Here is a 24,873-nt window from a genome sequence, read left to right as displayed (position 1 = left end):
AAGACATGACGGCAGCCTAAACCTCTGCCTGCAGTGCCAGCATCCCATATGGGTGCCAGTTGGAGTCCTGGCTGCACCATTTCCGATCCAGCTCTCCGCCTATGGCCTGGGAAAGCAGTGAAGGATGGCTCAAGTCCTTGGCTCCCTGTATTCATGTTAGATTCGCCAACCACCAAGGAAGGAATACATTAGCCAAGTATGGAAAAGAATTTAGATGGCCTTTATTCCAGAGTACCGCGGTCACAGGCCTTGCTTCCCAGTGCAGTGGGAAGGCAGACATGAAGGAGGGAGCTGCAAAAGGAAGAAAAAAGCCAGGAAGACACGTGCAAGGGAATTTTGAACTCCCCTTAACACGAAAGCTGAAGCAGGGGTCGTTCTGACCTGCAGTTGGTGGGGAATCACTGGCGCAGCAGTGACCTCACTGCCCGAGAGGCGCGCCAGAATTCCATGTCCCTTCCAGGTTGTAACCTGACACCAGGCTCAAAGCGGGCTCCACCCTCCTATAGTCACCAAGGAAACCATCTGCAGCCCCCAAAGAAGCTCCTGGCTCTTGGTTCCTGGCTTCAGTTTGGCTCAGTTCTGGCCTTTGTGGCCATCTGAGGAGTGAACCGGTGGAAGCAAGATCTCTCCTTCCAAAAATGGATGGCTGATGGAGAAATGGGGAGAGATGGAGAGGGAGGAGGGAAAAGAGAAGCACAGAGGGAGGATGTGCGAAGGGAAGGAGGATAAATGAACGGATGAGTAATGGGCAGATGAGAGGACAAGTGAACATATGAATGAACAAAAAACAGACCTGGGCCTGGCACATTGACTCAGTGGCTAAATCTTCGACCTGCAACTGCTGGGATCCCATATGCCACCAGTTCATGTCCCAGCAGCTCCACTTCCCGTCCAGCTCCCTGCTTGTGGCCTGGGAAAGCAGGAGAGGACGGCCCAAAGCCTTGGGACCCTGCACCCACATGGGAGACCTGGAAGAAGCTCCTGGCTTTTGGATTTAGATCGGCTCAGCTTCAGTTAGTACAGCCACCTGAGGAGTCAATCAGTGGATCAAAGATCTTTCTGTCTCTCCTTCTCTCTGTAAATCTGCCTTTCTAACAAAAATAAAGAAATCTCTTTTTTAAAAATGACAGACCTGGGCCCAGCGGTGTGGCCTAGCGGCTAAAGTCCTCGCCTTGAACACCCCGGGATCCCATATGGGCGCTGGTTCTAGTCCCGGCAGCTCCACTTCCCATACAGCTCCCTGCTTGTGGCCTGGGAAAGCAGTCGAGGACGGCCCAAAGCTTTGGGACCCTGCACCCGCGTGGGAGACCTGGAAGAGGTTCCTGGTTTCCGGCATCAGATCAGCGCGTACTGGCCCGTTGCGGCTCACTTGGGGAGTGAAACATCGGATGGAATATCTTCCTCTCTGTCTCTCCTCCTCTCTGTATATCTGGCTTTCCAATAATAATAAATCTTAAAAAAAAAAAAATGACAGACCTGGGCCCAACACAGTAGCCTAGTGGCTAAAGTCCTCACTGTGCACACACCAGGATCCCATAGCGGCACCGGTTCGTGTCCCGGCAGCCCTGCTCCACTTCCCATCCAGCTCCCTGTCTGTGGCCTAGGAAAGCAGTTCACAATGGCCCAAAGACTTGGGACCCTGCATCCGTGTGGGAGACCCAGAAGCAGCTCCTGGTTCCTGGCTTTGGATTGGCTCAGCTTTGGCCATTGTGGCCACTTGGAGCGTGAACCAGTGGATGGAAGATCTTTCTCTCTATCTCTCCTCTTCTCTATATCTGACTTGCCAATAAAAATATGTAAGTTCTTTAAAAAAAAAAAGACAAACCTGTGGTCCCTGTACTCACGACTTGATCTTGCTAAAATAGGATATTCATGCAGACTTTTAAAACCCAAAGCCTTAAGTTAATGATACTCAGAAAGTAGAAACTGAATCCAGGTGTGACACTGAGTTACAGGTCTGGTGAGGGGTCCTCAGGACACCAGGAATAGAAATGTCACTCAGTACCTGCCACAGCACTGCTTCCTGGTTCACCCCGTGATCTCACAAGCTCCACCCCATCAGCCTCCAGCCTCACCTGACAGGTGGATCAGGGCGGCCTGCAACTTCCTGACTTCACTGGAAGCTTGCTTCAGCAGCTTTGCCACAGGGCTGGATAGGCAAGGGCACACAGGGTTGCCCTTGGGATGCTCTGGGATCAGCTTCCCAGGACTCCAGCCTGGGACAAGGCTGGCAGGGCACAACACACGCCCCCCCACCTGACAGTCATTGTCCATCTCCTCTGCCAGGCTGTGGAGCCCAGGGGCCGAGACCCTGAGACTGTGCCTGGTTCAGGGCCCTGTCCTAGCCCCCTGCCCATGGCCAAGGCCATTCCACCTGCTAACACCTGCTGAAGGAGGGACCAACAAGAGAATAAACAACCAAGGGAGCGTTTCAAACATACAGACTCCTGGCTTTCCTGGCCAGTTCAGGAGGCCTAAAGTGAGGCTCTAGGGTCTGCATTTTGTTCATAAGCTCCAGACAATGCCAGGATCCAGCCAGCTTGGGCCACGCAGGCTTGCAGAGCGGGGGATGGAGGTTGCAGAGAGGAGGAGCTGCAGGTTCCTGCAGACTGCTGTGCAGATGGGGCAGCCCCTCCCCCATGCCACAGGGCAGCCCCTCCCCCATGCCACATTTCCACCTCTGAACTTTTCCCAGCCCTAAAGGAGTCCAGCAAGCAGTCCTTTCTCCCACGTGGTCCTCAAACGACTGATTTAAGAAGAATGAGAAGGTGGTTTAAAATGCAGATTCCAAGGTCCTGGTGCCAGTCTGCAAAATCTGAGCCTCTTGGGGGTGAGGCCCAAGAAACTGCATTCTCAGTGAGCTGTTCTGGCATGTGCAAAAAGGTGGGAGTCTCTGGCCCTCAAACTAGCCCCAAATGTAACACCGACTTACCCCATCCCCGCACCTTCACACACAGCTGGCCTTCCTCCAGACAGGCTCCTGACAGGGGTGACCTGAGGGCCTCAGAGAAACCCAGCCAATGTGCCCATCCCCCCACCGCTTGGGGCACCGAAGGCCAGCCTCTCATGTCACAGGTGAGGAAACAGAGGGCAAAGGGATCCTACCCTGTCCAGGGTTACTAAAGCCTGAGCCACACCAGAAGCAGTATCCTTGCCAGGCTCCCCACCCCAGCCTGGAGCCCTGTGCTTCCCCAGCATCCTCCTGGTTGCCAAACCTGCCCCTAGAGAGCCCCGGGAGCAGAGAATTCCCACCCTGCTCCCGGGAAGGCACGGGACACTGACCTTCCCAGCAAGGGCCCAGCTACTGCCACCAGAACACAGGTGGGAGGGCAGGCTGTTCTGGCCCTGCTGGAGGGAGGAGTGACTGTCACAGCTCAGGAGGGATGTCCCTGAATCATCACTGTCAGGCTAGTGTCTGATTGTAAAACGTTGTACAGAGGCAGGCATTTAGTGCAGCAATTAAAATATTTGACGGGAGGCCCCTACTGGTATAATGGCATACAGGGTAAAGCCGCCAACTACAGTGCCCACATCCCACATAGAAGGGCCTGGGTTCAACTCCCATATGTGGCCACCGTGTGTGACACTCGGAGAACACACCCTCACTGTTAGGGCTCCCGTACCTGTTCCTCGGATGGGAGGCACAGTGGGAAGCCCAAGAGGGGCCTGGACAGTGGTGCCCCCCATGAAAACGGCCAGCTGGTCCCGAGGTGTCAGTGGTGTGACCTAGGGCAAGTCCCAGCCCTTCTGCAGGCTCAGGCTCAGGACACCCCAAAGATAAAGTGGGGGTCTTGGGTGACCCCAGAAGACCCTTACACCCACCATCCTACCCTCAGCTCCTCCTCTCTCCATCTGCCAGTCTCAGATCCACCCTAATCCCCTGCTCTATCAGCAGCCGAGGCCTGACGGGGCTGCCAAGCCAGGCAGAGCTCTGGCAGCTGCCGGGCCAGGTGGAGCTCTGGACGCTGGTGGGCCATGCACTGGCCCTGCCTTCCCCACTGGCCTCACTGTGACTCACTCCCGTGTGTCCAGATCTGACTCATGTCACCATTTCTCAAAGAGGGATGAACTGGGTGGATTTTTCCATAGGAGACTCCGGAGAACTGGTTTCATTGAGAGTTTCATGCAGGGGTGGGGAGGAGGGCAGAGAGGTTCGAGTACTCCTGGCACCCTCCACGGTGCCTCCTCTGCACCCGACTCCCCTGCTGGGGCCAGTTCTCTTGTAACTAAGCCACTCATGCCTCCGCCTCAAGCAGGGCTAATAAAACCCCTCCTTGGTTAGCACACAACATGAGAGCACCCGCAGTGCCCGGCATGGTCACGGTCACAGCCATCATGGTCACGGCACGGGGCTCTCCAGGCCGCCCCACCCCACCCCACCCCAGTCTTCCCTCTACCCCCGCCCTGCCCCCCAGAGCCAATAGAGGCAGAAAGCAGACAAAGGTGTCGCTGTCAGCCGCTGCACACTCCTGCAGGGCTGAACTCGCCCCCTCCCGGATTACAGGTGATTCTCCCCGAGGTACCACGGTCTACTTCTTGAGTGTTCCACTGGACTAGAACACTACAGTGCACCTGCACTATCCTCCTGCTTTTTATCCTCAATACAGCATCCCACAAGCCACAGGCAACGCTCAACCCTTTAATCGGCTGTGTGGGTTGCCTTGCACCCAGCTGCAGGCTAATAAAAGTGTTCTGGGCACACTGATTGGGGCCGAGGTAGAGCCCGCACAGTGTCCAAAATGTATGGTCAGCTTACAGTGGGCTCGCAGAGATGTGGTTCACAGTAAAGCAAGGAAAAATCAGACAGGCAGAAAGCCCAGACTATCCACATACCCATCTTACAGAACAGGAAACTGAGACTTGGGGTGAAGCTGGGGATGGGGTATAAGGTTTTTCAACCCCCCCACACCCGACTGGCTGGGGTAGGAAGGAGCATAAGAGCCCAGGCCCTCGGCTCCTGGTCCAGTGCCCTCCACGAGTAGCAAAGGAGGAAGGCGGCCAGGAAGCTCGAGTGCGGGTCCCAGATCAGGAACAGGGGACATGGGCCCCCTGGAGTGCCACGGCTTTGTGATGGGGCAGATCAGGAAGTCCCAAAGTGGGGAAGGCAGGGTGCTGGAGTCCCCACGGGATCCTACCAGGTGACTTGGTCAAAGCTCAGCCCAACTCAGTGACAGGGACCACCAGGCGGGCTGGGGAAGGGCTTCAGAGTCAGGTTCTGCCATGCACTGGCTGTGTGGCCCTGGACAAATGGCTCAGCCTCTCTGTTCCAGGGGTACCTCATCTGTAAACAGAGGACCACAGCCATACAGGTCTCAGAGGCGGCCACAAAGGACTGACACCAGTAACGCATGGTGTGTGGCTCGCTCAGGACCGTTAGCAGACACTAGTTGTGACCCCAGTCCTGGCAGATGGGGAGTTCCCGCTTATCTCACCAGCTGCCTGCCTGCATGGTCACTGCTCGCTCGGGAAGGGCAGGAATTGGTGGTTCATTCTCCCTTCCCCCAGCCCCCAGGAACAAGGCTCGTGTTTGGCACCTGTCAAAACATGGCCACCTCCTGCCAGTGCCCACCTCCCCCACTGGTCCAGTGTGACCTCTGCTGATGGAATCCTGGACCAGCCCCACAGGGTTTTCCCGTCCCTCACGGCAGAGGAAGCAGCTGCCCAGGAAACTGCTTGAACCACCCCATGGCTCCTGGAAGCCCCAGCTCCTCCCATCCAATGCCACAGACTTTCTTTAATGACTATAAGAGGCCAAGACTGCAACCCCTGGGGGCCTGCAACAGGAGCCTCCAGTGGCCCTCACCTGCTCCCACCCAAGGACCGTGGTATCCTTAGGAAATCAGTCCCAACCTGGACATCTCCAATGCTGTGTGACCTCAGGCAAGCTGCTTTGCCTCTCTGAGTCTCAGAAATATTGGGAGGTATAGGTGGGAAGAGCAGGCCTTGTGGCACAGCGGGTAAAGCAGCCACCTCTAGTGCTAACATCCCATATGGGCCCCGGTTCAAGACCTGGCTGCTCCACTTCCCATCCAGCTCCCTGCTAACACTACTGGGAAGAACAGCAGGGAATGACCCAGGGACCTGGGCTCCTGCACCCATGTGGGAGATACAGATGGAGGTCCAGGCTCTCAGCTATTTGGGGGAGTGAACCAGTGGATGGAAGATCTCCCTTTGTTTCTCTGTCTCTTTGTAATTCTGCCTTTCAAGCCAAAAAATAAATAAATCTTGAAATTTTGTTGAAAAGGAAAAAAAAGTGGGCAGACTTTGTGAAGCCCCCACCCCCCGCAAGCAGCAGCATTCAGAGAACGACCCAGGAACCGGAGAGCCTGTGAGCACCACAGAGAGAGACCCTGGCCTGGGACGTCCATTCCAACACCACCTCCACCCAGGACAGAATGTTCTGATGGAGCCACTCCCTGGCTTGCAACACTCGAATGGCTCCCGGTTGGCCTCGAGACGCCACGCAAGCTCCTAGCGAGGTGCATGGAGCACTCCAGGGCGTCACCATCGCCCCCTCCCCGGCTGCGGGGGACCCTGGCATTCGTTCACCCCGGCTTGTACACATCCCCTGAAGTCTCCCTCTCTCTGATCTAACGGTGCCTGAGTGCTGCTTGGGGACAGAAGCTACCTTCCCCGACCCCTCCCCTCCTTCATTCTTCCCCCAAGCCCAAGGAGAACCACAGGGCACCCATCTCCGGACCCTGGCTCCTGGCCCCACATCTGTAGGATAACAGGTACCCAGGAGGTACGTGTTAGGGGTCAGGAGTGCCAGTACAGACCAATGAAGACACAACTACTCCACCATGAGCTCGGGTACCCTCCTCAGCAGCACAGGAGCATCCCAGCCCAGGTAACCGCTATGGCTCCTTTGCTCCCATGTGGCTGTGTGCACACCAGCTGGGCCATCTGTCCGACCACCTCTCGGGACATCACCCTACTTCACAGACCGAGGTGGGGACCCCGAACTGGATCCTCCCAAAGGGGCTTGGTCAAGTGCCCCTACACAGCTGAGCCCTTACATTCTGCCTCCTTCAGGTCCCAGAGGGTGTCTTCCTGGCAGCAAGAGGAGCCTCTCCTCTCCTGCCTCCTCCTCCTGCAGACCGCTCCCACCGCCCTCTGGGTGGCGCCCACCTGGCCCATCACCTGCTAATGATGCCCACATATGCATCTCCTCCTACAGGCTCATGTCACACACAGCTGTCAAGGCTAGGTCAGCGCGCAGCAGGCCTTGGCCTCTGTGGTAATCCAGAGATCGAAGGCAGGTAAAGCATGGAGCAGCGGTGACGCAGGTGTGGGTGTGCAGGAGGATCTGTGCCCAGCTGAATTGGGCCCACCATCCTAACTACATCATGGGTGTGGCTACCCCAGGGTAAGGCCTCACGGGACTCATCGGAGGACCCCTTGTCCCCCTCAATGGGGCAGCAAGAGCAACCCCAGAAACACGCCATAAATTACTTCTAAGTCATCTGGAGAAAAGCAAACTCCTCAGCGGTGACAGGTGGAATCCTAGAAGTGGATCTCATTGGCAGAAGTAGTTCACGTGCCATGGAAAGGAAACAAGCCACTCTGTACCACCCCAGCGATCCTCCCCCTGCCCTCTGAAGTCTTCCCTGTCCCCACGTCCCCACTGCAGGAGCCGGACCCTCTGCAGCTTCAACAAGTCAAGTTCATCAGCCCAGAGTCCCAGGATTTGTTGTGCCTCTGCCAGGAATGTTTTTCAATTTATTTCATGGGAGTTTTTTTTTTCTTCTGTTTATCTGAAAGACAAAGATAACAGACAGAGCTCTTCCATCCACTAATTCCCTCCTCCAAATACCCACAACAGCCAGGGCCGGTCCAGGCTGAAGACAGAAGCCAAGAATTCCATGTGAGTCACACTTGTGGGTGACAGGAACCCAAGTGCTTCGGCCATCACCTGCTCTTTCACAGGCTGCACAGGAGCAGGAAGCTGCAGGTGGCTCTGGAACTGGGACTCCAACTCAGGCTTCCGCGAGATTTAAGATTTAGTTATTTTTATTGGAAAAGCAGATTTACAGAGAGAAGGAGAGACAGAAAGATCTTTTGTACGCTGGTTCACTCCCCAAGTGGCTGCAATGGCCACAGCTGAACCAATCCAAAGACAGGAGCCAGGAGCTTCTTCTGGGTCGGGTCTCCCACGTGGGTGCAGGGTCCCAAGCTTTGGGCCGTCCTCGACTGCTCTCCCAGGGAGCTGGATGGGAAGTGAAGCAGTCAGGACACAAACAACGCCCACATGGGATTCTGGCACTTGCAAGGTAAGGATTTAGCCACCAAGCTTCACACAGGGCTCCCAAACAGTGTCTTAATCCCAGCACCAAAACCACGCCCTGTGTCCTTAGACCTACGCAGGGTGACCCCTCCTTGTCATACAAGCCTCAACCCAGTTGCTTTTTGGAGCTAGGACTCTGACCACACCCAGCGGCGTCTCCAGCCTACTGCCTGTCTGTGACCCCTCACCCTCACCCTCACCAGTGACTCCCACACCAGGCAGTTTCCCCTGGCTTTCCACCTGACAATTCCAGTTCTCCCTGACACATATACTCCTGCCATTGTGATGCTGCCCACCGTGAAGCCTGCACCAGGACACACTGAGGCAGGAGCTGTGTCCACTAGCTCCCAGGACTGCGAGCAATGCAGAACCCTTGTGCTTATGGTCCCCAGCCTCCACTGCTCCACTAGAGCAGCAGAAACGTGGTTCAGGCATGCGCCACCACAGACAGTCAACAGGCCGAGGTGGCCCGCTGCCACTGAAAGGGATGAGAACCTGCCACCCTGGCAGAAGGATTCAGTGCAAGACTAACTCTAATCTGTCACTCTGCCTCAAAGCAAGACATAAAACATTCCTTTTAGTTACTGGTGTGGTAGCACAGCACATTATGCTGCCTGATAAACTGGCATTCCACTTCACAGTGCCAGGTTCGAGTTCCAGTTGCTCTGCCTCCAATCCAGGGCCCTGCTACTGCACCTGGGAGAGCAGCAGAAGGTGGCACAGTGCTTGGGCCCCTGCCACTCTTGTGAGAGATCTGGATGGAGGTCCTGGCTCCTGCTTTGGGCCTGGCCTAGCCCTAGTAGTTGCAGCCATTTATGGAGTGAACCAGACAGATGAGTCTCTCTCTTGCTTATCAACCCAGTCCCCACCCCAGTCCCTATACCAAATAAATAAGTAAATCTTTTTGGTAAACACACACACACACACACACACACATATATATATACATGGGACCTGGCACGGTAGCCTATTAGACAAAATCCTTGCTTTGCACACGCAGGGATCCCATATAGACACCAGTTTGTATTCTGGCTGCTCCACTTCCATCCAGCTCCCTGCTAATGGCCTAGAAAAGCAGTAGAGGATGGCCCAAAGCCTTGGGTCCCTGCACCCACATGGGAACTCAACCCAGAAGAAGCTCCTAGCTCTTAGCTTTGGATCAGCTCAGCTCCAGCCCTTGCGGCCGCTTGGGGAGTAAACCAGCAGATTGACTATCTTTCTCTCTCTCTCTCTGTCTCCGTAAATCTGATCTGCCTTTCCAGTAAAAATAAATATTTTTTTTAAAAAAGTACTTATTTGAATGCCAGAGTTAGAGCGGGATCTTTCATCTGCTGGTTCACTCCCCAAATAGCTGTACCTGGCCAACTCCCCACACCAGTAGCTAAGAAGTTCCCACATGGGTGACAAGCACCCAAACATTCTGGCCATCTTCTGCTGCTTTCCCAGGTGCATAAACAGGAAGCTGGATCAGAAGTGGAGCAGCTGACTCAAGCCAGCACCTATATGCAATGCCAGCATGGCAGGTTGCACCTTTACCCACAAATCAGGCCCTTCCTTTTGTAATAGATTTTATAGAATTATTTTATTTTAATCGACAGGTAGATTTATAGAGAGATAAGATCTTACATTTGCTGGTTCACTTTCCAAATGGCCCCAATGGCCAGAACTAAGCTAATCCAAAGTCAGGATCCAGGAACCAACTCTGGGTCTCCCATTTTGGTGCAAGGTCCAAGAACTTGGCCCATTCTCTGCTGCTTTCCGAGGCCACAAGCAGGGAGCTGGATCAGCCAGGGCATGAAACAGTGCCCGAATGGGATGCCAGCACCACAGGAAGAAAGATTAGCCTGTTGAGCCACTGGGATAGCCCCCAGCCCCTTCATTTTTTTTTTAACTTATTTTATTTATTTGAAAGGGAGAGGGCTCAGTGCAATGGATTGATTGACTAATCCTTCCTCTTCAAGTGCCAGTATCCCATATGGACACCAATTTGTGCCCCAGCTGCTCCACTTCCCATCCAGCTCCCTGCTTGTGGCCTGGAAAAGCAGTAGAGGATGGCCCAAAGCCTTGGGACCCTGTGCCCAGAGGAAGACCCAAAGGAAAGTCCTTGGCCTACTGGCTTCAGATCAGCTCAGCCCTCCCACTGGAGAACATGAGTTGGGATGGGGGCAGACCAGACCAAGCAGGGCTACTACACCTGTGGGCCTCATGTCAGCTAGATTAAGGGAGGGCCAGATTTGACTGACTGTTTCGACTGGTGCAAGCAAAAATTAGAGTGGGTGAGGATTGGCTGGGCTTTGCCGCAGCATCAGATGGCAGAGGCTGGCACTGGGGGCTATTTCTGTCAAGTTAAATGCCAGAACCACCTGGAGAGTGCATAATCCGGAAGTTGGAGTGGCCTAGTAGGGAGAGAGTGGACAACTCCCTCATGAGTCACCACTCCCATTGGACAGCACAAAAATCAGGAAAGGGTGGCTAGACAGAAAGGCACCTGCCAGTATGTGTGTGGGCTGGATAGTAGATTGGTTGGGTTGAACTAGGCTTCAATGCCCATTGACAAGTATGAGAGCTAAATGGGGTGTGGGACAGACTGAACAAGCCTACAGTACATACTTGCATGCATGGGAACCAGGGCAGGGAGCAGACCTGGTGGGGGTTATGGGGAGTCGCCCCAACTAGACTGCAGCTCCCACTGGTTTGCGTGAGGACCGAGTATGAAGTGGATAGGATCGAGCTGGACTACAACACCCATTGGTTCAAATGGAAGACAGGGCTGGAAACAGAACTGACCAGCAATCGCAATGACCAGCATCAGCATAAGCTGATTGCAGCGACGGCGCTATTGGACCCTGTACTGGCTAACACACAAGAATCAGGTTTGGGACCATCTCAGATGAAGTTTCTTTGGAGATCCCTCCAACTGAACTACTGATCTCAGAACCCCAACCATGAAAAGACTGTGTCAGCCAGTGGAGTCTGAATAGGTTTCATCACGATTGGAACGGCAAGACTGGTAGCAATTCAGACCTGTTGAACTATCAAAACTGCTTGAGCAGGACCCTCAGAGCGTGCCTCAAATTGGGGACCTGGGATGGGTGGGAGGCTGGGTGGGGCTTTTCCCTTTGTTTCTCCCCTGATCCCAGATACAGGGAAAAAATGATGATATTAGTATGGAAGGAATGGTATTACCCACTTTCCTGTAACCCTTGACACTTTGTACCCTAATCAACTAATGTAAGATTATTAAAAAAATAATAATACAGATCAGCTCAGCCCTGTTGCGACCACTTAGAGAATGAACCAACAGATGGAAGATATTTGTCTCTCCTCTCCTTTCCAATAAAAATAAATAAATCTAAAGAAAGAGAGAAAGAGAGAACGGGAGGAAGGAAGGAAAGAAGAAAGGAAGGAAGAGAGAGAGGCAGGGAGGGAGGGAGGGAGGAAGACAGAGCTTCGTCTACCGACTGACTCCCCAAATGCCTGCCAAAGCCGAGGTCGGGACGGTTTGGGTGAGGAGCCAGGAACTCTATCTGCATCTCTCATGTGGGTGGCAGGGACCCAACTGCCTGAGCCACCAGCATTGCCTCCAGCAGGCAGGACTCAAACCCGGGCCCTCCGAAACAGAACGCTGCCATCCCAGGTGGCATCTTCACGACTGTGTCAGCACTGCCAGCCCCCCCCAGGCATCATCCCTTGGCAGACTGGCATGCAAGCACCCCACCCCGCCCCATGCCTCTAAGTGTTCAACTCCCAGAGAGGCCCCAAAGCAATCACACCCAATACAATTTGTGAGTCTCTTCTCCTGTCGCCTGCTTTTCCTCAGCAAATTCACAGGCCCCAAGAGGAAGCATGCCCTCTCCCACACCATCACCAATGTCGCTCAGTTACTTTTATAACATTTTTATTGGTTTCCATTATATTTGAAGGGCAGCAAGAAGAGCAGAGATCGTCCATCTACTGGTTTATTCCCCAAATGTCCACAGCCAACGAGGGACCCATCCGGGTCTCCACATGGTAACAATGTGGGCAAGGCAGAGAGCTGGCTCCTGAGCAAAGAGCAGAGAAACATCCAGCAATCTCCCATCTGGAGTCACGGCACTGCTAAACGGTCCCTTCCATGCCAACGCCACGTGGCTGCAGGCTCAGCACAGCTGTGTTCAGGCACCGGAGACCAACTTCTTCATGGCACACACAACTGCAGGCTGAGCCACTACACCTCCCCAGAAATCATCAGTCGCACTGAAGCCCTGCCTAAGCTCTGCCCTAGTTGCACATTTTGCACACTCACTTAGGGCACGCTCCACTACACAATAAAGCTGAGGCTGCCTGCATTCTCACCTGAACGGGTACTGTTCCTTTAAATCAACCCTGCTCTCTTTGCCTCTCATCTACAGCTCTGTTTTGCATTCCTTGCTCACACAAACACAAGAACTTGGAGCAAATCCAGCTAACAACCTTGTTTTCCACAACAGGTGCCAGAGACCTGCCTTCACCTGCTGCACCAGGAAGATGGAGGAGCCGCGACTCCCATCTTGCACTGGGACACAAGATGCAGTGTCTGAAGCAATGCTTTAACCACTGTATCAAACGCTGTCCCCCGCCTCTCCACTTTCTCATTCCTAGGATGCAGTGGTGAACATTATCCCCATCTTACACACGAGGCAACTGAGGCACAGGTGGAGCTCAGGGGTTGCCACAGGGCACCCTCAGTCCCTAAGGTCCCACACAGACCTGGCCCTCTGGGCACCAGCGGAGGAGCGAAGGGGTGGCTCAACAGACCAATGACACCCTCTTCCCCTGCTTGTGCCCAAAGGCGGTGGGATGAAGCCAGTTTTCATTGCTTCTTTCTGTGGCTTCTGCAAGGGTCACACAGTCCACGGGTGGTTTAGGGTCAAAGGAATCCAAAGGTCCTGGGTAACCTCGAGGTGCGCGGGAATGTTTTTCTTCCCTTTCTAGAAGCCGCTGGTCCCCTACTTCGCGTAACCATTGTTTTTCTAGGGAAATTGAATAAAGAGCCAGTTTTTCAAGCTCTCTCCAAGTCTGCCCACTTCAAACAATGAAGAGAGGGAAGTAATGAGGCTGGCTCCTGCGGGGCTGCTGATGGCTGGGACCCAGGGCCGCATACTAATCAGCAGCCCCTGGAAGGCAACCCAGGCTGGGCCTAGCTCCCCAGGGGAAAAAGGACACCCAGGCCCAGCACTGCCATCATGGGCAGGGCATCCACACCAGCCACCTGTGCCACCCTGAACTGGGGACCCCAGGGTGGGGAGCTGGAACCAAGAGATGGGCACCAACCACACATGGGCCAAGTGGCTTACTAGCCTTCCCTGCTTTCCACTGTGCATGTGCACAGCCTGGGGAAGTCCACAGTACAGCCAGGCCAGGCCCTGGGAAGGCTGCCACCACTCTAGTATGCAAGCCTGAGAACCGGGACTCTGAGCACACAAAGTAAGGTGCCCAAGCTGCTGCAGGACCCTGGACAAGTGAGATAATGTGCCCAGGACCCAGCCTCGATGTGGGGCATAAAGCAGGTAACCATGTCTCCCGCGCCCTTTGCAATGGCAGAGGGTTGAACAAGCTCCCGCAGGCCACACACTGCCTCTCTGGGAACATGATCATTCTGATTGGCTCAGGCCTGGGGAACCCTTGGGGGCACTGGGGTTCTACCCTCAGCCTGACCCGCAGCCACCAGGTGAGCCACGCAGCTATGGCCAGACAGGGACAGAGTGTACCAACTGCTGGATGGACCAAGTCCACCTGAGCTGTTCTTTCCACAAACACACTGCGACCTAATGAAGGGGGCAGGGAGCAGAAGGGGCAGGGAGCAGAGCTTTCCTGGTGCTGTTGATGAAGAGCGAGGCAGATCTTCCTTCCCAGCTAGGCTTGGCAACTGAATCACACATTGAGATGCCACCAGCAGGTGCAGCAGTGTGAGAAGAACAACTTGCTTGGGCCAGTGTTGCAGCACAGCAAGGAAAGCCACGACCTACGACACCAGCGTCCCACATGGTCACTGGTTCCCGTCCCAGCTGCTCCGCTTCCCATCCAGCTCCCTACTAAAGGCCTGAGCCTCAGAAGATGGCCCAAGTGCCTGGGCCCCTGCGCTCCTGGCTTTGGTCTGGCCCAGTCCCAAGCTGCTGTCATCATCTGGGGAGTGAACCAGCGGACGGAAGATCTCTCTCCATCTCCCTGCAACTCTGACTTTCTAAGACAGGCAGAGATCGTGCAGCTCCTGATTCACCCTCCAAATGCCAGCAACAGCCAGGTCTGGGTCAAGGCAAAGCCAGGAGGCAGGAACTCAATCCAAGGTCCCTCTCCTGGATGGCAGGCATGACCCAGTACTTGAGCCAACACCCGCTGCCTGCCAGGGTGAGCATTAGCAGGCAGCTAGAACACAAATAAGAGCCGTGACTCGGTCAGGAGGCTTCTGAGATCCGGGCATCCCAAGCAGTGACTACAACTGACTGCCGGCCTCTGTCTGTCTGTCTTGCAAATAAATTAAGTAAGTAACAATTGCCCCCCCAAAAATGTGCAGAAAGGAATTGACCCTCAGGAAAGGAATAACGCTTTGCTTCGGTTGAGGGCACCCATGTGCTGCTGCACCCCTGAATCACAGAGGCCCAGCGCTTGTCCCGCTCTGCCACAAGCACCACAGGTGTCCAGAGAACAACCGACACACACCGTGGATCTTCACACCTGCCACTCCTCTCACTCACACATTACCCTGTGCCCTCCACCTCCAAGGCCCACGATCTCCCACACATCCACACTTCTTTCACGGCTCTCTTTAACAGCCAGCTCTTACACAAAGCATCAGTACAAGTTGCCACCAGCACACCACTGCCTGGGGCCCAGGGTGGCAGCCAGAGCTGCCAGGAACTCCCCAGAAGCACAGCGCAAGCACATGGGGCTGGGGAGGAGAAAACACACTCCACTGTCCCTCCTCCTCCCTCCCCACCCTCCCCCCTCTGATTCTTGCCCCAGGACTTCAGATCCCTCAGAGGCCAGAGCAGCATCTCCTTCCCCCACATTGCTGAGCCAGGAGGGGAAGACAGAAGCCAAGCTTGCAGAAGTCAGCAGGCCCTGGGCAGTCAGGAAGACACAGTCGGGGTTCCCGGCTCCTTGGCAGACTCACTGCAACCTTAGGGGTCATGTACACGCCACCTGCTCATTTCCCACCCCTTTCCTGCCTGCTCATTGAGCTGCAGGGAAGTGCAAAATAACTCTCAATCACTCACCTACGTCCCACTGTGTCCTTCCAAAGCTCATTGCAGGAGTCTATTCCAGCCATGCACTCTCACGTGCTGGACGCACCTGGCACAGCACCAGGCCCTCAGCAGCCCCTCTATACATCTGGGACGCAGTGCCTAGTTTCTTAATTAGCAGCAGGCCTTCCTCTCAGACTGACCTGATACATGGGCCCCCAGGAGTCCTCCAGCTGGCCCTGTCCCCAGACCCCTCCAATATCACAACTGGAAAATGCAGAACTTAGGAAGTCTGTGTCAGGGGTCATCCACTCACAATAAAGCAACCATTTACTGCACACCTACTATGTGCCAGGCACCGTCCAGGGCTAGTGTCCAACAGCGGACACCAGTCCCTGCTCTCAAGGGTGCAGTGTCAAGCAGCCACCCTGACCTGGGCCGGAGCTCCAACACTCCTTGGAGAGGAAGTGACGACCCTGAGAAGAGGTGGGGGAGTGGCCCACTTTCCTTGGCAGGGAGAGGGAGAAGTGAGGCTCTGAAGGGAGTGGTAGGAGGAGGGGACCCCAGCAGCAGTGCAGCAGAGCAGAGTCTGGGACACCAGAAGGCCCCACACACCAGCTGCCACCTAAGAACCCTGGGTATGCTACCGTAAGGACAAGGGCAGTCCCTGGGAGCCAGGAGAGATCCATGCTGTCTCCTCCTTTAGTCTGTGTGTCAGGGGTCTGGACTCTGTGGGGGCACAGCTGGGCAGATGGTGGGATGGAGAGATGGACAGGTGGATGCTGCTGCACATTAATATGCACATTAATATACACAGGGCTGCAGGGAAGAGCTGTGCATATTAATGAGCCCGCACAACCAGTCCACACTCCCCAGCATCCCAGAAGCAGCAGATGGGACTTGGGGCAGGGGAGGCGGGGCTTCTCCCGGCTTGAGCCTAGGGGAAGCCAAGGACTTGCAGGCGGCCAAGCCAGTGCTCAGTGCACCCCCATCCCTACCCGGCTGAGCAGCCTGGCAGGGCCCCCATGAGCTCAGGGACACTGGATGCCTGAAGACTCTCAGGGAGGGTGAGCAGTCCTCACACTGTCCCACATCAGGCAAGGGCTCACTCTCAGAAGCCGCCCCCCCACCCCACCCTACCCCCCCGTAAGCCCCACCCCAATACACACCCCTGCCCCAGGGAGCACCCAGGACTGGGCTCTCCCCTCCCACGGCTCTTCCTTCGGCGGGTTCCACCTCGGGGCGAAAGCACGGGGTAGGAGAGGCTGGCCAGGAAGGGAGGGGTGAGAGGTGCAAGGCAGGGACCCCCACCAAGGTCAACGGAAGGGGAGGGAGACCACCGGGCACCCGTGGGGAAACCGGGAAACCGGGAAGCGCAGGTGGGGGCGGGTGAGGATTCCCAAACTGCCCCACCCCAACCAGCTCGAGGTACCACACACACACACACACACACACACACACACGCAGACAGACGCACAAAGGCCGGTCCGGAGGCACCCAGGGGCCACGGAGGCTGGCGCTGAGGGGGCACTCACACCAGTGACACAATCGCTCAAGTAGCACCCAGGCAAGCTCGGAGCCTCCCACGGCCAGGAGGACACGCCTGGGGACCCCGTGGAGATGCCCCCGCCCCCTGCAGAAGCGGACACACAAAGAACGCGTGGCAGCGGGCACCGGAGTCGGCATCGGGAGCTGGGGCCTCCGGGCCGCTTGCAGCCCAAGGATCCAGCGCCCGGAGCTCGGGCCGCGCTCACTCACCGGCCTGGCCGCCGCGGGCCGCGCTCCACGTCCGCGCCGCTCACAAAGGCGCCCGGGGGCCGCCGCGCCTGCTGCTCCCCCGGCCGCCGCGGGCGCCCATGGCCGGGCCGGCCCGCCGCCGCCGCCGCCGCCGAGCCAATGGCCGCGCCGCCCGCGCGCGAGGTCGCGGCCGCCGGGAGTGCGCCCGCCAGCGTCCTGGTCCCGCCGCCGCGCACGGCGCCGCCCCCGCCCGCCCGTCAGGGCCCGGGGCGCCGCGGCTGAGGTCACCGCTTAACCCCTGGTGGCCGGGGCTGCGACCGCCGGGAAGGGAGAGAGACCCCCCACCCCTCACTCCCGCTCCAAACTGCCTCAAACTGTGAGGGAACCCTCGCCCTGCCGCTAACCCTGTCCAAACGCACGGAGCTTGGCACGCCCACCCACTACCCACGGGGAGACTGAGGCCTGCAGGGATTGGGCTCAGGACTGGGGTCCCCAGGGTCCATGCGCCGTTCAAGTCCCCCGCCCCCATTTGGCTTCTTCCTTGACCGTTGGAAAGCTGTCCTGGACATTCTAGCTTCTGCCCCCTCCCTTCCAACAAGGGAATCTAGACCTATGCCCCCGCAGCCTCCCCATTAGATCCTTCAGGGTGGTTCCCTGCCCTGGCCTCCCACGGAGCCACCATCAGAGCTATCCTGGCCTTGAGCGCATCCCACGCTGCGGCAGGAACAGCCAGCTCTGCGCCCTGGCCCCATTTTCCCCATGAGAAGAGTGAGGCTCAGAGCTGCTGCAATTCACAGACCCTCACCGAGCAGCTAGGAGGAACACCCAGTTCCTAGCATGCGAGCTGACAAATGCTCCCCAACTCCCTCCTAGAATTCCAAAGAGGCCTCCGGATATGATGCAATGAAGTACAGTTATCAGGTCATTAATTCAGACCTGCCTGCTGTTATTAAACACTCTCCTGCTCCCTCTCTGTGAGAAGGCAGATTGGCACTCAGGCTTATCAGCAATTACTCCTGGGTTGATAATGGTGGCAGGAGCTGCCCAGAGCACAGGTGCCTCTATGGGCTGGAATCACAGCCAGCTGTCTTCATTGAGGCAACACAGCCAGTAAGATTTCAGTCTGAACTGCTCCCTATTCATTGGGCACTGTGAGGCTTCAGGGCTGCCCAAGAAACAGGGAACCAGACAAGACCCTAGCCCTGCCCCCTCGGTTCTCCTAGGCTGGGCAGAGACACAGACCACTGCAGTGCTGGGGGCCACACATAAGCCCTGCAATAATCCTATCCATTGATCACTTTGCTTGTTTATTGTCCATCTGCACACAAGAACATAAGTGCCATACAACTGGCCGTGGCACTGTCCACAGCACTGCCTGAGCCCCGGGCCCTCGGGGGAACCAGTGCATGGTAGACAGGCTCCACCAAGCACTGGCCCAGAACATACCTTGTGCCACACACAGTTCTAAGGGAGAAAGGGTGAACACACAGACACGGCCCCTGCCCTGGTGGAGCTTCCAGTCCAGAGGGGCAGGAATGCTGGCCACAGCAGGGGAAGTTGCTGGAAAGCCTCTTAAGCAAGAGGAATACTGCAGGTTGCCCACAGAGTGACCTCAGGGCTCATGGGAGTAAGGCTGGGGCCAGATGGGCATTGATGGGTCCAGCTGTCACGGTCAGAGCCAAGTACAACATCCCAGACTTGCCTTCATGGGCCTTTCAGAACCCATTGCAAGCCTCCTCCTGGGTCTGAGTCCAGGCTGCCCTGCCCCTCCTGGACCTGTCACAAAGCCCCGAGTCCCCAGGATGCCACTAAGCAATGTGGCACTCACTGCCCAGTCACAGGTTGGCTGTGCAGTGTCCTGCCTCCAGTCTGAGGTTAGCTATGACCCAGTTTTGAAGGCAGGGGCCATGCCACAGACCTTGCCCTGTACCCACAGAGCCCAGAGCAGGTGGGGGATACTCAACACCAGCTTGTCTCAGAGCCTCTCTAGGGCTGGGTCGCACCCTGCCAGCTCCTCACCACGTGGAGCCGGCACAAGCACTGCGATTTGTCCACAGCAGTTTTGTTGTTCTTACTGTTGGTCAGTTGCCAACTTTGAATCATGGAAAGATTTCCCGTAGATCTGCCGGCTTCTCTGAACCAAGATGCAGATCTGGTAACGCTGGGTTCGTGTTCCTGCCACGGCCACTCTCGGCAGGCCGCAGGAGCGCTGTCCTCCCCTTTGCCACCGCCCCTCCTGGCCCTATGTCACCCACAGAGGCTGGAGCCTCTTCTCAAATGGCTTACTATTTTGCTCTCGCTTTTCTCTCTGGTCTCTTTCCTTGCAAGGACGAATCACATCACAAAACACATCTCCAAAGGAGCATTTGTTTGGCACAGGGGTTAAGATGTTGCTTGGGACACTCACATGCCACATCCACGTGTCTGGGTTCGAGTCCTCGCTCTGCCTCTAGTTCCAGCTTCCTGCTAAGGGACACCCTGGCAGGCAGAGGCTGACGGCTAAGTGACTGGGTTCCCTGCCACCCACATGGAGGCCTGGATGGAGTTCTGAGTGCCTCCTTCAGCCCAGCCTGTGGCTCTTACAGGCATTTGGGAGATGAACCCATCGACAGACACATTCTCTCTATCTCGTCCTCTTTCTCTTTCTGCCTTCCAAATGAATAAAAAGGATATCTTAAAGAATAATAAAAGACTAGCATCACAGCGTATTTGGTTAAGCTGCCACTGGCTACGCTGACATGCCACATGGGGACCGATTTGTGTCCTAGCTGCTCCACTTCCAATCCAGCTCCCTGTTCGTGTGCCTGGGAAAACAATGGAAGACAGCCCAAGCACTTGGGCCCCTGCACCCATGTGAAAGACCTGGATGAACCTCCTGGCTCCTGGCTTCAGCCTGCCCCAGCCCTGGCTGCAACCGCCATTTGGGGAGTGACCCAGTGTATGGAAGAACTCTCTCTCTCTCCCTCTTTCTGTAACCTTGCCTTTGAAATACACAAATCTTAAAAAGAAGTGAGTCTGCAATCCAGGTACATCCTCCTCTTATCCCCTCACCATCTTGCTCTGCCAACACACCCACCACTGCCCTGCCTCCTCTGCACACAGGAGGTTCTCTGAGCCTTTGCCTGCACTGTTCCCTGTACCTAAACCAGCCTCTAGACTCCACGGGCAAGCGTTTTCCAGTGCCCAGGCCTGAACCAGGGGCTCCCCAGCTCCCCCAGTCCCTCCTGGCTGAGCTCAACCCCCTAGGGTGTTCCTACACTGAGAGGACGCAGAGACAGGACTCCTGGCTCAGGGCGGGACCCCCAGCACCTGTCACAGATGCTGGCCCAGCAGGGACAAACAGTGATGAACAGATGTGTGCTCAGGTTTCAATAGGCACAACAGAAACAAAAAGCACTTTCTGGGAATGTTTCTATGTTCCAGAACATTCAATGAAGCAGGTCACCCGCTCCCTGAGTGTTCCAGTGTCCTGCAAGCACAGTTACGGACTATGCACTCATTACCTCTTGGGGATTTGGCCCTCCGCTCTCCCTGACTGTTGCTGACCTGCAAAGGAGGAGGGAGGGGAACAAGGATGAGCCAGAGAGGCTCAGTGACTTGCCCAAGGTCACCCAGCAAAGTGGTGGCAAAGCAAAGTGGTGGCAAAGCCAAGTGGGGACCCCCGAGGTCTTGCCTCTCCCTCTGGCCCAGCCCCCTTTTGGCAGCCCAGTCCGCACAGTGGGTAGGTGAGAGAGGGGATCTGCTAGGCCCGGAGGCCACGGTCACTCAGGCAGCACAGTCAGGATGCAGTCCCTCCTAACTCTTCCCTGAGTTACACAGTCCGCCAGGAGCGGCTGATACCTGTCAGGGCCAGGCCAGGTTTCTGTCACCCATGAGGGTAGCGGGGCAATCTCACATTCTTCATGGCATCCCTGCCTCTCCTCAAAAAGTCAAGTATTTTGAGGGGAACCAGGATATACTGATATATATTGTCTCCCCAGCCCAAGAGCTGCCTTTGGGGGAAGCAAGCTGAAGTCACAGGCAGAGATGTCCCAGGGTCCCGGGCTGGGGAGGTTTGACTTCGAGAGTGTCCCCTTTCATGGCCTTGTCTGAGAAGTCCCCTGCCTGGTGGGTAAAGGGTCAAGTCCTCTCCAGGAGGGAGATGGGAACTCCTATCTCAGGAGACTCAGGTGCACACAGTGTCAGGCACTGGGCTGGACTCACCCCAAGCTCTCCCTGAGACGCTGAGAACCACTCTTGGCCCAGTGGTTGCAAAGTGGGAAGAGTAATCCATTTACCCTTTCCATCTCATAAGACTGACATTTTTATCTATTTATCTGAGAGGCAAAGAGAAATGAGAGGTGGTTGCAGGCAGAGGGAGGAGGGGGCTCCAACTGCTGACTTACTCGTCTAATTCCCAACAGCCAGGAACCAAGAACACAGTCTGGGTCTCCCACAAAGGTGACAGCGACCCAGCTCCAGCCTTCATCTGCTGCCTCCCAGTGTGTGTCGACAGTACACCAGCAAAGATCGGGAGCTGGAGCCAGGAACCAGACCTGGGCACCCTGTCCAGACCAACATGTTGGCATCCCAGGCCAGCCTCCTGTTATGGGGTGCAGCCTGTGATAGCCAGCACCCATTGACAAGTGGACAAATAAAATTTGGCTGGGTCCCCCAACCTCTTTCCTGAAGGTGGATCCGAACAGCAATGGAATAGTGACTGCATCCTCAACCACTTCCCCCACATCCTAAATGAGCCAGGATACTGGAAGTCCAATTAGTCTAGGTATTTTTAGCTACCAGCCCTGTTCCTGTTCCTGTCCATCCTAAGGAGCACTAATCAACTCCTTAGCCCACAACACTTAGGTATTCGCTCCTGCCCACCTGTGACTCACCTATTAACTGAGAGGGGATGGTATTGTGTTGTGTGTAACCACTCCCCTCACAAGCCCCTTTAAAAAGGCCCATGAAGCAGGGGCTCTCTCTCTTTCTGGCCGGATGCTTCCATTACTCTGGCACCCCGACTCTTGGCTGACCCAGGACAGGTAATTCCCTGAGCATGGTCCCTGTGTGCTGCTTAGATGGGACAATGGTTATTACAATGTTGTTTCTGGTCTGTGTGCTATCTGGAGTTCCAGGAGAGGTGAAACCAAGCAGTTGTGTAATGTGGACAGAGAAGCCAGGGAAAGGTGAATGTCTGCAGCTTTGTAAGTGTGTCCAGGTTCTTTGTGAGTATGTCCAGGTTATTTGTTGCATGTCTCTTAGGATAACATATATTGTTGGGGAAGCTGGAACATAGGTTTTCAGCTTAATGGATGGACTTAAGGATGATGACCATCTGTTTGGTTTGGGATTATGATTGGTTGGATTATGATTGGTTGGATTGCTGTATGGACTTGTGATTTACTACTGTGCTCTATTACCACCAAGCTTGGTTAATAAAGACTCCTTAATAAGCCTTAGACATGTCTGGTGTGATCTTGCTCGCACCCTGCAACACCTCCCACCCCCGTCTCACAGAATGGTGGAGGATCAGTCATGCTTAATAATTCTCCAAGCTCCAGTTTCATCATTTCATGCTCATAGTGAAAATGATTTTACCTAGCTCATTGGGGTTGTTCGCAGAACTCAACGAGCTACTATTTGTGGGCTAGTTAGCATAGCACTTGTACCTAAGTTCTGAGATGTCTCAGCTACTCACTGGCAAAATCCGGTAGACTACTCGCTGTTATCAGTATATTAATGTAAATAATCATCATCATGATTTATGAGCGGAAGCCTGTCAATGTGGTCCGGAAGTCAAGCTCCTAGGGTCCTCCCCGTTGGTCCAGGGAGAGCCAAACACAACAAGGGTGAAGGCAGGAATGAACCGGGCAGTGCTGAACTAGCTTGGACACGCAGGGTGAGCTCAGAGCTCTGGCCTGCAGACAGAACCACAGCTAAGTGTAACTGTGGTTGTGCATTCCCTCCTGGTGCTAGAGCGGATGCTGTTGAGATAATTAGAAAAACTTGGGATCGGGCATGAGGTGGCAGACAATAGCAACACATCGTGTGGACGCCCTGACTTGATGGCTGGGTCTTGGGCACTGTGGGAGTGTGTCCGTGCATACAGGAGGTAGTACCCAAAGTGAAGGGACACCAACCCACAGCTTCCTTTCACATGACTCAAGGGAAGGGAAAGTAGGATGCATCACACCTGCCACTCTTAAAGTCAGTGGCCAGCAGGTGAGTAGAACAAAGTCCCTGAGCCTTGCTGTCATCATCTGTAGAATGAAATATGATGATGGGGCCAGCGCTATGGATCAATAGGCTAATCCTCCACCCTGTGGTGCCAGCATCCTATATTGGTGCCAGTTGGTGTCCTGGCTGCTTCACTTCTGATCCAGCTCCCTGCCGGTGGTCTGGGAAAGTGGTGGAGGATGGCCCAAGTCCTTGGGTCCCTGCACCCACATGGGCGACCCGGAAGAAGCTCCAGGCTCCTAGTTTCAGATTAGCTGAGCTCTAGCTGTTGCGAACATTTGGGGAGTGAACCAGCAAGTAGATTCTCTCTTCTTCTTCTTTATGCAAGTCTGCCTTTCAAATAAAAATAAATAAACCCTTTAAAAAAAAAAGAAAGTGAAGGTAACTTTACCTGCCTGGTGGGTTTGTTTGGGGCATTTAATGAGCCAGGGCTTGAGGCTCAGGCAACACAGACCTCAACACGCTGATGCAGTATAGGGTCTCTTTGTTTTCCTGCGACTTCTATTCCCTGGAAAAATGCCAGGATATGGAGGAAGGTGGTGAACCCCAGTGCCTGGCACATCAGGTTGGGGATGAAAATGGGAGAAGCAGGTACAGTGCAACTGACACTAGGCCTCATGTTGGAGGCAGCATGGGGACAGGGCTCTGGGTCTCACGGCGAGGAGAGCCCCCTTCTCCAGTTCCAATGGGTCCCCACATCCAGCATGCCTTTCTTCTCTTTCCTAAGAGAGGCTGTAGCAAATCCCTTGGCTTTTCATACTATCACTGCCTCACCTTGCAAGTGGGCCACAGGTGAGCCTCACTGGCTCCAAGTGCCAATGGCAGAAGTTCTAGAAGCTTGTCCACTAGCACCCTTAGAATGCGTGGCCGCTCCTTGGGGGCACAGACAGGAACAGGGCCAGATTCCTGGACACTCCAACTGTGATTCATCTCTATGTCACCGCACTGCTCCACCAATAAATACACATTTTTTTAAAGATTTATTTATTTTTATTACAAAGTCAGATAAACAGAGAGGAGAGACAGAGAGGAAGATCTTCCATCTGATGTTTCACTCCCCAAGTGAGCACAACGGCCGGTGCTATGCCGATCAGGAACCTGGAACCTCTTCCGGGTCTCCCACGCGGGTGCAGAGTCCCAGAGCTTTGGGCCGTCCTCGACTGCTTTCCCAGGCCACAAGCAGGGAGTTGGATGGGAAGTGGAGCTGCCGGGATCAGAACCGGCGCCCATATGGGATCTCGGCGCATTCAAGGCGAGGACTTTAGCCGCTAGGCCACGCTGCCGGGCCCAATAAATACACATTTTAAATAGAAAAATAAAACTTGATTTTCTCCCAGTTCACTTTTTAAAAAATTAAAGGGGCAGATGTTGTGGCATAGTTGGGAAGTTGCCACTCAGGACACTCACAACCCCATATTAGATTATCTG

At 55.2% G+C, this 24,873-nt stretch overlaps 1 protein-coding gene across 2 annotated transcripts in view; it reads right to left on the bottom strand.

Moving 5' to 3' along the window:
* The window catches only part of ARHGEF10L (Rho guanine nucleotide exchange factor 10 like), a 121,334-nt gene extending 103,903 nt beyond the window's left edge, over window positions 1–17,431 (bottom strand). Inside the window, exon 1 of one of the 2 annotated variants that reach the window (XM_058675883.1) lies at window positions 17,248–17,431. The gene's annotated coding sequence lies outside the window, so the exon portion shown is untranslated. The remainder of the gene's footprint in view (window positions 1–17,247) is intronic. The other variant, XM_058675890.1, reaches the window with a different exon arrangement.
* Between the last annotated feature and the right edge of the window lie 7,442 nt (window positions 17,432–24,873).

This window comes from Ochotona princeps, chromosome 2 (genome assembly GCF_030435755.1).
Source record: "Ochotona princeps isolate mOchPri1 chromosome 2, mOchPri1.hap1, whole genome shotgun sequence".
Lineage (NCBI taxonomy): Eukaryota > Metazoa > Chordata > Mammalia > Lagomorpha > Ochotonidae > Ochotona > Ochotona princeps.
The sequence above is the reverse complement of the archived record's forward strand: the minus strand, read 5'-3'. Positions and strand labels throughout refer to the sequence as shown.